Raw genomic sequence first — 9,683 nt, 5'->3', positions numbered from 1 at the left:
GCATGGTAACACATGAGAAAAATGAGAAGGAATTACTGATTTGTAATATGAGGGTAAATCCTTGTGGGGAAAAAAATAAAAGTAGCTTAATGAATGAGAGTAATAGCAGAGAACCAGTGGGGTTGGGTTTTTTCCAACCTCAATTTCATCTTTTAGGGCAAGCTAGGTAGGGATACCACCCTGGTGATGTTAGGAAGAACTCTGTGGGGAAAAGCACGGGAGCATTGCTGCTGCTCTGCCCCTGGCCTCACTGGGTCAGTGCTGAAAACCACCAGGAGCTCTTGTTTGTGCAGTCCTGTCCCTCTGGCAGCACTGCAACAGCCAAGTCAACCAAGTCCCTGCTTGTCAAAGCCTCAGTCAAACAGGAGATTATCTTGGTCACAAAGAATGTTCTGGAAACACACCCAGCTCAAGCTGATGAATGCACATCCCAGGGGGATGCCTGGGAGAGTTTGGGGCAAAATGTGTTTCCAGAATTAAATGTTTCATTTTCTCTTTACTTCTCCATCCTGAGGAGTAATCTGAATTAGCCATTAAATGGCTTTGCTTCTAGGATGTTGATTATATTTCAGTGTTAGGAATGGTTTTCATTTCCCTCAGGAGAGTGACTTTACTGGTGCTGTGTCAAACCCTTACACTGGTGGTAGGAGCAGCTCAGCTGGTCCAGGGGCTGCACAAGCCTGGCCTAACTCACAATCTGTCCTAAACCTCATCTCTGGGGTCTGCACCCACTAGGCTGGAAAAGTATTTACCCCCCTTGTTTGCAAGGAGCAATTGGCAAAGACAGAGCAGCAGAAAGGCTGGGACGTGAAGAGCAAAAGCTTTGATCAGTTATTTGTGCTGTGTTTGGGGTCTCATGCTTGGCATATCACAAGAACAGGGGTTCCCAGGGGTGGGACAGGATGAGCTTTAAGGTCCCTTCCAATCCCAGTCCAGCCTGGGATTCTGTGATCTCAGGCCTGGCTTTATGGCCCAGTGAGCCAAAGCAGCAGAGGAGGTTTAACTGCAGCCTGTGTATGGCTTGGGGTGGGAGGCAATAAATGGGCAATAAATGACATTCACAGCCCACTCAGGCCTTCATCCCTGCTCTCTTCATCTTTCCCAGACATCTGTTTCTGGCCTGGAGTAGCTCACTTTGCTTTTCTTTCAAGGGTTGGTTGATTTGTGTAAGTTTATCTGGGCTGGGAAACAAAGAGAAACCTTCCAAGATTTTCCACCTTCCTCCCTCTCTCCACCATCAAAATGTCCAATAAAGTTTTTCATTAACCTTATGACTTCTTCAGAATGAGAGCAAATTTCTGTGGAAATGAAGCTGAAGGGAAGAAACAGCATCTGCTGTGCAAATATTAAATGCAGGCAGGAGATGAATAGACTTATCTCCTTTATCATGATTAGCCACATTTCGGCCTTGTAATTTTGGCCTATCACTCAAAAGAAACTGTAATCAGGATGTAATACATCCTATTGGCAAATTACAGCCATGCAGCTGCTGGAGGCAGCAGCTGAGCCCTTCAGCAATTGAAACTTGGTTTTATTACACCAGGGCAAGGCTCCAATAAGTAGATTAGTGACATGATTTAAAAATAATAAGAGTTGAATCTTGTCCCACTGAAGAATGTAGAATGATGTTGGTTCTTGTGGGAAGCAGTGTTTTGCCAAAATCAGGAATCCAGGAGCTCTCAGGGGTGTCCTCAGCAGGGTGAGACAGTGAGAGCAGAGGAGCTGTGGTGAGATCAGCCACGAGCAAAGGAGTGAACTCCTCACCGGGATTTCTGGGTTACTACGAGCCAAGAAAAGCTCCATGGGAGGAAAGTTCAATGAAATCTGACTACAGAACACAGGGCTCAGACAAGATTTAAAATGTGCCTGGCAAAGTGTGAATTTTCAGCTCTCTCCTTGAATGCACCAGTGAAGGGGCTGTTACCATAACAAAGAGCACCAGAAGTGTATTTGACTTCAAATGTCAGTGTTTCAATTTTGCTGAGTTCCAAACCAAGATAAAACTAAAAGCTGTTACAATTCTTGAGAGTAAGAATCCTGCAAAAGTCCCTAAAGTTTTATGCAAAAATTCCCAGTATTTTTTTAGGCAAGAGCCATAACTCTTGGTCCTAAAACAGATTCCTATTATAAAGTCACAAATTATTCTGTGGGCTATTCTAACACCTCATAAGAGTAAGAGAAGCACTGTTCTCTTTTCTAGATGCAAGGTGACTCTTGTCTAATTTGCAGTGCCCATGTCTATGTGTCAATATTCCCTGCTCTACCCAGACTAGCAGCTGTTTTCCATCTCCACGTGCTGGCTGTCACCAGATACCACATTCTGGTTTAGAATTATTTGCCTTTTTTTCCCCTAATGCTTTCAGTTCAGTTGGAATGACAGGGTTGATGAAAAACTTTTTGGGCTGAATCACAAAACTAGTTTTTAAGTCTGAAATCAGCACTTTCCTCCTCTTCTAAGCTGTTTTCCAGGAAGCATCTTGCATCTGGCAGTGTCTCCCTTCTAAAACACAAACTTTCTGGACAATCCCACTCCTGGATTCTCACTTAATGTGAGAATATTATATTTGTTAATGTGGATACAGCTATGGAGTGATTTGATAGGGAATCTCAGTTGGGAGCTGTACAGAGCAGCCAACTTATCTCACATCAGAGCTGTAAATCAGATATGCTACAACATTTATTATCTTTCTCTCCCTTATTTAAGAGCTCAAACCTGTCAGATGAAACCATACATCTGCTCCTTGCATCAAGCCTCTGAACATTCCAGTTGATGTTTGTTTCCAAAAACTCTCTGCCAACGTTTCATTTTCCTCTCACACTGACACTTAGTGCCTTAAGTGCTTGGAAAGATAAACACTGGCTTTAAGCAGCACAATCTCATGATCAGTTTAGCTGAGGATTATCACAGGGGTGCACAGAGGAGTCAGGCATAAATTGAGCACTTTTTGCCCTGGCTGCTGATTTAATTGCAGTGGAATATTCTGAGAATCACTGAACTGGGATGTAGAGGAGATTCAACTTACAATTTTACCCAATGAAACCCTGCTGGGGTGGGACACCAGGCTGTAATTGGAACCCAGGCTGGGGGTGAGAAGATGAATTTTACTGGGAGCTGAACTGGTGTCTTGCAGCTGAGCACAGTAGGACAGACCAAGGACCAGTGGCAAAAGGCTGAAGACAGATTGACAGAAACATCAAAGCAGACACAAACATTTTATAAGGGAAGGTGATTAACCTCTGGAAGAAATAAAACAATTGACTGATTCACCTTTTCATTGCAACACAAAGCAAGAACTCTCTTCAGTAGATGCTTGAATGAAACACCAACAATTGGATTTAGCAGATGGGAAATACAATTTTCTGCAGTGCACAGATGATTAGATTTGATCTCAGCTCCCTTATGAACTTTAAGGGTCTTCCCTGCCTCAGGGACAATAACACAAGAGATGATTCAAAGTGCATTTTCACAGAGCTCAGATGCATTTTCAGTGGCAAGGCAAAAGTGAGGCAGCTCTGCTCCAGACTGGGCAAACAGCTGGAATAAAAATGTCTTAAATTGTTAGAGGGCTCCAAGGGCAAAACTCATCTCTCAGAGCCATGGGATTCTCAGCCTTAAACAAGGACACACAAGCCTTTGTTTGCTGTAGTGCTCTTTTTCCTTTTCAGCCTCATTTTGAATAGATTAAGTTGTTTGCAGCAGGGTTTATGGCTTATACCAAATACTACTTTCAGCACAGCCAGAAAAGCTGGAGTCTTCCAGTGGAAAAAGTATTTTAGAACTGATGTTGTATTGAAATAAACCAGCACAAGCTCATCCCCTTAAATGAAAACCAGGCAAGAAACCAAGCAAGTTTGATTTTAGTGCATGTTGGACTGAAATGTAGAAAAGTCTGCAAGATGTGCTGGGAAAGAATTGTGACAGATTAAAACAAGGTATGGAATGGTCAGCTCTGCCCTCCTGGCAGCCCAGACAAACAGCTCAGAACCTGCCTGCACATCACTGAGTGCTCCTCTCAGCACATGAATAGAAATTGAAAGTCTCTGAGCAAGAAATAACAAATCCTTCACTTAACAGAGGCACAAACCAGAGCAGCCACTCCAGGGTCTGCAGAGCTGTTGAGGGGTTCTTGCCACACTCCTGCTCCAGACACCACAACTAGCACACTTCACTCAAGGCAGGAGGGCACAGTGCTCAAAAGCTGAAGCAAAAGCAGTGAAATGTTTGCTAAATTTTCTGACTTTTCCATTCAAGGCTTTAAAGTGCTCCCAGCAAGTTGATCTCTGCAGAAAGAATGAGAGTTACTTACCCATGCCCTGGGCAGCACAGCAGGGCAGGGGAGCAGGTGCTCACTGGTTACTCTGTAAAATCCTGTGCAAAATGAAAAAGAATAAATGTCAAACTAAGCTCAGAAGAGTCCAGTTAGGGCAACAGCCAATTAAATACTGCTCTGGTGATGCAAATATCCCTAATATCAGGGCACAGCTCTCAGCTTTGCATTCCACAAGGATATTTTTTGGTGAGTTTAAAATCTGCTTAGTGGAGTAAGTCCCCATTCTGCTTTCACCCCACACAGGCCAAAATCCTCCTGGATTTTTGACTGGAAATGTAAATCCCAACAAACAACAACAGACTGCAAACTTCCTTTCCAGGCTTAACTGCTCCCAAGGTTGCTCCTGGTTACACTCCCATGCCAGCCTGTCACTTTTTATTTGCTTGCAACTTGTAAATCTGAGCTGCAAGAGTGATCCAGCAATAACCACAGTGTTCCTTTTTGCTGGCTTCAATATCTGAACTGAGTACAGCTCTGCCTGTACGAGCAGGTTGTCAGAATCACCACCCAGTTACAACTCCTCTCAAATATACACAAATAATTCTTCCAAATTCCCATTTTACGACATTATTTATACCAGCAGATGTCAAGGCAAGAACACACTGGATTGCCTTCTGAAAATTGGCACTGATTTCAGTTTGGGAATGCAATATCCTAATGAAAACCACGTTAGAGGAGAGGATGTTTTCAAAGCAACTGGTTCTGGCATGTTAGATGTAGAAAATAAAGATATGCGTTTCTGTATCCTAAAAGAATTCCACAAAATTCACACATTCTTGGGAAAACAAACGATCTTTTTGGATGTGTGTGAATATTGACCCATTTCTGGAGCAAGAAATTCAAGCTAACAAAAAATCTGCAATGAGGACAAATCATTTTGGACTTCTTTACTGTGTACATTCTTGGACCACTCATAGCAGTGATTTTTGAAATTCTTTGCTTTTGAAAGGTTCTTTGTGAGGGAAATGGGTTTTGGGAGCTGGAATAGAAAGAGAATCCACTTTCTCACTAAACAGAAGACTTTTCATGTTCTAAGCATGACATGACCAATACAAATCATAGATAGGCTGAAATTCAGGATTTGAACCCACAGGCAGATCTGCCCTTTCACTCTGTTCCAAAGGAAAGGAGGAAAAGACATCCCCAGTTTTTGTTCAAATACTGAAATTCAGGATTTGAACCCACAGGCAGATCTGCCCTTTCACTCTGTTCCAAAGGAAAGGAGGAAAAGACATCCCCAGTTTGTGTTCACTGAACACTGAGGGGACAGAGAGCTCCCAGTCAGCAGCCTGATGTGTGAGGCTGATTGAGGCATGAGATGGATTTGGGATAAACCTCCATGGAACCCTGAAAATTCTCCTCCTGAGGGATTTGGGACTACCCAGATTCTCCCAGGGACCTCTGGTATTTTCCAGGACAGAACTGGAGAGCTCTTGTCTGTCTCCTCACACACTCACAGCTTCCCTGTGCCTGGACACACTAATTAATGTGCCTCTGCAAATTACTTTATGCAAGGAAATTACAGCCACATCTCCTCTGCTGGCATCATCTGAGAGAAGCTCTGAAATTGTACCTCACTCTCCTTTCCTACAGAACAACAACCTTTTTACTCCTCCAGGCTTTCCTGTCCTGGTTATGTTTCAATGGTTACAAATGTGGTGTGGTGAAAGCATCACCCAAAAAAATGTCTCATAAATAGTAACAGGGTGCTGTGTTACCCTCTCACTCTTCCAGAGTGAAAGATGATTTCATTTCAGCAAAGAAGTGAAGAAGAAATGCTAAAAATCTTTTATTACAGGTCATCTGCTCCTTCTCTCTGTTCCTGTTAGACAGAGAGGAAAGTAACAGACTCAGAACTGTGATTTTTTAATTTTTATTGTGCATTGATAGCTCGATGCTGGATTCAAGAACATGAATTATTACTGAGCTACATCTGTTAGAGAACACTGTCCAGGTAAAATCAGCTTCTGCTGGCTCCTGTTCAGATGAAATCAATAGGCTTTTTGCCATCATTTTTATAGGCCCAGCTATTGCTGTAAATGGAAGGGTAAAATATTTGGACAGGCAGACACATATGATGTGTCTGTGCAAAGTGAAGCCAAAGCTTTTCAGCCTCCAGCAAGATTGTGTTCTTAATGAAGTATAAAAAAGAAGGATAATTTGATTCAGAAATAACATTAACTTTCCTGCAGCTCCCCTCACACCAGAAGGTGCATTTGGTGTCACCATCATCTATAAAAGCCCAGAGCATCCATGGCAGTGCCACAGAGCTCCCCTGCTATGCTGGCTAAAAACAAGCTCTGGTTAATCTGGAGCACAGGCCAGGGGTCCTGAACTGGTTTGCAAGCAGTGAGTGCTGCAGAATGTGGGGATCTAGTCAATGGAAATGGTGTTTGTCTGCAAGGGCACCAGGCCAGGATGTCCAAGTTGGTGAGCTCAGGAAGGAATGACCCCTAAAAGGGAAGAAATGATCCCTAAAAGGGAAGAAATGATCCCTAAAAGGGAATTAGTGATCCCTAGAAATGATCCCTAAAATGGATGTATTCTGCTCTAGCACTGGCAGCTCCATCACTGCAGTGTGGTTGCATTTTTCACCCTCTTTTCTGTGTGACAGTTGTAGATTAACCTCAAGCTCAGCACTGCCAAAGGGCCATCCCCACTGGTGGGATTGCTCTGTAGCTGCAATCTCCTCTTTGATGCAGCTCCTGGAGCAGAATCCTACAGGAGGGAGTGGTTTTTGAGGTTAACTGAAGAATGTAGAATGGTGATGGGTTTTGTTTTCTTCAGTCATCAATCTTTGCCTGAGAAAGTCTTTACAGAAATCAGGATTTTCTGTATTTGCTGGCTGCCCAGTGATAAAGGGAAGGACATCCAGAGTTCTTGTATCTCCTGTACACCTGGACATGATGGCACAGGGTGGATCACCTTCCTGCCCAGCTTTTATTCCCTCTGGCTCACACATGGAGCAGTGGGGAGAGGCAGCTGAATTCAGAGCACACAATCAGAGACTCTAAATTAGCATTTAACTTTTCTCTGGGTGCAGTGCTGTGACAAGCTCTTTGGACACTGGTGTGATCAGGGATCAGTTAGGGAACCCCAAGGTGTTAAAGACACATGAAAATAAAAGTTCTCAACACAGTTCCTCAAAATGAACTCCTCATTCAGGTGCTTGTCCATACTTGGAGATGCCTCCACAAGCAAGGAGTGTGTTCAGTGGAAGACACAGCAATGGTTCCACGTGAGGCAGCCTGACAAAGAAAGAAACTATGAAAGAAAAACTGACCCCAAAAACAAAGATGATAAAGCAGAAGATGAAAAGAAATTTGGTTTCAAAGATAGAATCTTTAGAAGGCTTTTGGAAACACAGGTGAGGAGAGGAGACTGTTGGGAGTTGACTGGAATATTTTTAGTGAGAAAATGAATTCAATAGCCACAATTCTCTGTGTCTCCAGCACACTGGGACATTTCACATTAAGGTTTATGAGCAGACATATATTTCCTCTCTCATTGAAGTATTTTTCCTCTTCTATTTTCAGAGCCCTCTGGAGTGCTCAGATAACGCCCCTCTGCAAGCCAATCCCAGCTGGAGACTATTTAATAAGACTCTTTTTAAAATAAAATATTTCTACAAAGGTGGAAATAATGCTATACCTACAGTCCTTTTCAAAGGAAGCAGAACAAGAGAATTTTGCTGTGGAAAACCCCTTTTTGATCATTCCAGTGCCTGTCTCTCCTGCAGGACACAGCAGTGACAGAGCCATGTGATTTATGGTTATGGCAATCACTGAGGCCCATCTGGAGACCCCTGAATTTCATTATTCTGTTCCACTCCATTCCCACTGACCCTGCAGTGTCCTTGTACCTGCTCTGACCTGTCTGAGGGTGCTGTCAACTTAATCTGGTTGCTAAAGGACCTGAACAAGAGCTGCAGCCTGGGCTGCAGCTCCTCTGTTTGCCCTCCTGCACCTCTCAAAGGCAATGCCAGGGAAGGAACAGAGGAACCTGCTTTGTCTGCTCCAGTTTAACAGAAAATCCTCTCTTGGGGTCTCAATGTACTCCTGAGTGGGCCTGAATGCAACATCAAATCCCATTCTGGGAGGGGCTTTCATTCATTCTGTACCATGGAGAGCTGTCCTTGTTCATGGAAGGCACTTGGGTAATTGAGCTGTTCATTTATTTGTCATGTTCATTTTGGGCATGTTCTCTCCAGCCTTCAGAATTCATTCTCTTAAAAGCCAGGAAGAAACATTTGGACAGCTCCCCTCAGCAGGTGTTTATTTCTGGCCTCTGAGTGGTCTGAGCACCCAGCTCCTGCAAACCAGGGCTGCTGGGCTCTCCTGAGAGCTGCTTCTGCTGCTCCTCTCCCTCGAGGAGAAACCTCAGCCCCTGGCAGATGAGCAATCTGGGCCAGGCAGGAAATCTTCAGCCTTTCATGGCCCTTCAGGGGCAGGAAAATCAACAAAGAGAAAAATGCTCAAGGTCTCATGCACTGTCCAACAGCCCAAAGTACCAGGAAACAGGAACTGGAAGTCTTTTCAATTTATACATCAGTCCTGCTCTCTCTGCCCCGTGCACCCACAAGATACAAGGACAATAGACATATATTCTATATTGCCTCGATATTCTATATTGACTATATCTTCTATATTGACTATATATTCTATATTGACTATTCTATTTTGCCTATATTTCAAAAGATGAAAGTTTTTAAACACATCCAAAACTTTAGAAAATACTCATTGTTTAGAGGAAAAAAAACCCACAAAAAAGTTGTGATGCTTACAACAAAGCCAAATATTTTTTTACACAAGCAAACCATTTTGTATTGATTTTTATACACTGTGTTATTATGTATAAGAAATTTTGTCTTACCACTGACATTACTTTCATTGCTAATTCTTCAAAGATTAATAATAGCAAGTATTATAAAAAATGTAAACTATTCAACTTATTTTTTTTCCTTCCCTGCTAAAGTGAGTTGATGCATTCCCAGGAAAAGTTTTAGTTCTGCAAAATCAGCACATCCCACAGAATTTTTGTTCCATAGGGAAAAATTTTATCTACCTGCATCCGGTAATTGTTCTATTTTTCACCTCCAAAAGACCTCAGCTGGATCAGGTCAGCTTTCCTATTCTGGTTTACATTTATTTCCAACAGGAAGCCACGTCTGTCAACAACTGAGTATTCTGCTAGCAATTAGAGTCCCATCCAACATGTGCCAGCTTCTTCTAGCACGCTGCAAGAATGGAAAAGGGCATTTTTGGATGAATTAGAGGTATTAATATGAATGTGTGTCACACACTAGGCACTGTTGGTTTGCCATGACAATATCTCCATGGAGATACCTAAAAT

The sequence above is a fragment of the Serinus canaria genome, chromosome 11 (assembly GCF_022539315.1).
Source record: "Serinus canaria isolate serCan28SL12 chromosome 11, serCan2020, whole genome shotgun sequence".
Lineage (NCBI taxonomy): Eukaryota > Metazoa > Chordata > Aves > Passeriformes > Fringillidae > Serinus > Serinus canaria.
This window is presented reverse-complemented; position numbering follows the sequence as displayed.